The sequence below is a fragment of the Lactuca serriola genome, chromosome 8, assembly GCF_051521515.1.
Source record: "Lactuca serriola cultivar US96UC23 chromosome 8, Lser_US96UC23_V15, whole genome shotgun sequence".
In the NCBI taxonomy this organism is placed as follows: Eukaryota; Viridiplantae; Streptophyta; class Magnoliopsida; order Asterales; family Asteraceae; genus Lactuca; species Lactuca serriola.
Window position 1 is genome coordinate 199,648,145 of NC_136415.1, and position 4,001 is coordinate 199,652,145.

Below are 4,001 nucleotides of genomic sequence, written 5' to 3' on the forward strand. Positions count from 1 at the left end.
AAGATGATGTCCCATGGATATCATACTTCTTTCTCCTCCTCCAATTATTCTCCCTAACCCACAAGTTCTTGAAAAGTTTAAGGTCACTCAAGCCCTATTGGCAAGGCAAGGTCTAGGTGTGATCACATCTTGGAGATGTAGTCACATATTGACAAGCCGGGAGAGTTGGGTGTCAAATTCTTGAGAAAGTTGGTGGTTCAATCACTTTCTAAGTCACATAGTGAGTTCCTTTGGGACACCTATGAAACAGACTATGACAAGACCCTTAATGATCTTATCTATTTGCTAAGATCAACTTCCTAAAACTTTATGGACATTGACAATGATGACATTGGATATCCAGTAAAGCATTCTCTTCCCAATGGAAAGGGATCGGCTATAGTCAACTCGGTTGACCAAATGGTAAAGAGAAAAAGCTAAGTCTGTGATAGTCCTGTGTACCATTATCAAAGGGTCCATATGTTTGTATTGCCAAAGAAAGGGCATTGGTTGCGAAGCTGCCAAATTTACCTAAGGATGTTAAAGTCAATAAGTTTGACTCTACTTCAGGTAAAATCCACTATCTAACTCTGTTAAGTTTCTATTCTGAGATTCTTGATACATGATGTGACCGGGTCGCATGGTGATGGTTTAAGAATCAAAGGAAAGTGAAGAAACTTAAAGGAAGGATATGCTGAATCTGATCGCATAGATGGATTTCTATCGCATAGTTTGAAAAATCGGATTCTTGAGCTACTTCTTAGGAGTTATGAGATATTGCTTAGGAATAGATAACAACAAGTTTTCATATGGATTGTAAGGATAGTTTTTCCGCAAAGTTTTAAAATAAAAGGAAATTTTTGATTTTATTTATTTTAAAATATCCTTACAATGGCATCTGTGGAAATTTTTGTTGCTTATAAGATTCCATTAGTAGCAAGAGTGGAAGTATGAAGTTGATTCTTTCATTTGTGGTAATGTCTAAATTTACCAAATAAGGAAAGATTCTCATCACCCAAGTTTCAATTGGACCGGAACTTGGAATCATGCAAGTTGTATAGCATGATGAATGAGAACTTTCAAGTTTTGGAAAATTAAGACTAATTACTTGTTCACATGGATGTGTGAGTCAAGTAAAGGACTTAGGGATCGAGTACACATTCTTGTGCACTGATTAAGTCCACCACTAAAGATCGATAAGAAGAATCAAATAAGGCAGAAGGATAAAAGTTTCTCAAATCTGAAAAGATGGGAGAGTACTTTAGTATCAGTTTTGTGATCATCTTAATGGTTAAGAAACCATATCAAAATTAGTTCTCTAAGGAAATCTTAGTGCATTCTTATGACTAAGAAGAGGAACTTGAATTGTTGAAATGGTTAAATCAAGAAGATGAGTCATACTTCGTTCCAATACAAGTCTTAGAGTCATACTCCAAGATTGTCATTTGAGTGACATGTCTTAAAGAAGGTTTAAAACACTTGTCAAATGTAAGAGTAAAAGTTTTCTACTCTTGTACATTTGAAATTGGTAAGTTGTGATGTTTTGGATAAAACAAAGACCAACTTAGGCCAATTGTGTGAAGTGTTTGTCTTGATTAGAATCCACACTATCTCTTGGATATTTGACAAGGGAGTCTTATAGGTCAAGAGGTCAGTGGGAGTCTTAAAAGTCTTGAAAGTCTCAAGAACTAATCAAGAATAAAACCTAAAGTTCTTCACTAGCACACAACTTGAGGTTCATAACCTATCGTGTTGACATATTTTGTGCCCATTCCAGTTAAAGTTGGCTTTGCATATGAGTTCTTAGAGTTCTCAATTTGTTGCACAACAACTTGGAAGAAATGGTAGGCCCTTGAGCTGCCAGGTGGCAAGAAATTAAGATTGAGTTCAGTCCATATGAGTTTGGATTTGTCATTATCCTTTTCTTGTGACTATGATTTTGACAATTCACATGGATAAGAACACATACACCATTAAATCTAAGTGTCATAAGGTTTCTCTCTGATTCATGAAAATGATGGTGAGGAAACACTTCCACTAAGTAGATTTTGGCTAGATAGCAATTGTGATATTTGCATTCTCAAAGTCGTTAGTGGAGCGCGTGTGGTTAACCGGCACACTAATTTGGACTTGTGAGAAGTGGCAAAAAGGTCTAAACATTATGATTACGGCATCCCTCTTCATAATTGTTTAGATACACAAGTGTGCTATCTAAGGGAAGGTGTATGATTTTGATACAGCTTTATCAAAACAATCTAGCATCAGAAATCTGAACTTTGGTAAGAAAGTCAATGAAGTATTGATTTCTAGAAGTCCAGCTGATTTCTGAGTACATGTCAAAGCTAGTGGGAGCATAAGTGTTATGCTATTAATCATCATGATAGTGGGAGCGTGATAATTATGATAAGTATTGCAAGTTAGCAATGTTAATTATAGAAAACAAAAGTTTCAATTGGGAAAGAGTTGTTTTGCTATAATTAAGGGAGAGGAAATTATACTTCATATCAAATCTATAAGGTTTAGATTTGAGGTTTTAATCATTTAGTCAAGGAAATATATGAATTTCATGTTGGAATGGCTCAACATAAGGAAATTCTGTATATGGGTCCATTATTTGCGTTCTAAAATTCGATTATGATTACGACATCCCTTTTCATAATCTGAATTATGAGAACTTGGCAAATTGAAATGGAAATGTTATAGCAAAAGACTGGTTTAGTCTTTATGTGAGACATCATGAATCGTGTCCCATATGCTTCGGATATAGGATCGATTACATGTGCTATAATCATCCGTTCTAAAATTTTCCAAATGCCTGGGGCATTAAGAAGGGAAAAGGTTTAGAACTGGATATGACTAAAAGGATTAAACAATTGTCGAGGACAATCTAAGGTTTACCAAAGATTGGTTGCTCAAGGACAGTTGGAAGTATAGTGATAATTCTGGAAGGACCATATTGACATAATCTGTAAGGAGGCAACTCTTGTTCAGAAGTGGTAGTCAAAATGGAATCTGGAAATGTTTCAAAGTTAGAATTTTCAATCTGTTTAAGATTAGGAAACTTAATGCAAGAAGGATGTTTCCAAGGAGCTGATCTCCTTTGGAATACTCTGTAATGATTGTTGTCAAGTCTTTCTGACTTTGTGCATAATCGTTACAAGAGGATCAATGCATATAAGTTTAGAATCTAACAGATTTCTGTAAATGGCATGAATTTGGAATTCTCGCATTTGCAGTAAGGATTTTGGAGTGTGAAAAGAGAATCATTGAAGTTATGATTGATCTAGTTCACAAAGTAAAGATCATAGACAAACATAGTATGCATACTTGGTGTGTGGCATGACTAGTGTTTAGAAAAACATAGTGTACATGCTTGGAGCATGGGACAACTATTGTTTTAAATTCAAGAATAAAGTTGATAGCTGAAACAGTATACAATGAATAATGTGCAATCATATGGTGATAAATAAAAGGTGTTTTATTTATGTTCATAGGTTTTGATACCATATTGGATTCAATTATTATTGTGTTTCACTTTGCATGTTTTGACTTCCCGAATAAACTGGGTTATTCTTCCGGAATGACTAAGTTATTCAAACCATCCACAGTCGGTCATATGTTGGAAGTAGATATGAATTAAGACTGTCATGGGTTGGCTTGTAGAGGTCTAAGGTGTTGGACAAAGGGCTACAACAATCATGAGTGCTCATAAGTTCTGAGTATTGGATTCAACCCGCGCTCATTGGAATCACTTCATGGATTTTATCACGAGTGATCATGAGACGATAATATCTTATATTCTTCAAACCTAGAGATATGAGTTGTTACTATGAGTTGATAGTACATTGATTGCACGAAACCGCATTTGGTAACTCTGTGCTATAAAACGTGCCTTTGTGTATGATTCAACAAGTAGTAGAACAAGCCATATGAGTCGAAGTTTATCCGTTCCTTTTACCTTCGGGATAAAAGCGATATCTGTGGGCCCCTCGATGATTTGATGATGACAAATGGAAGTGCTC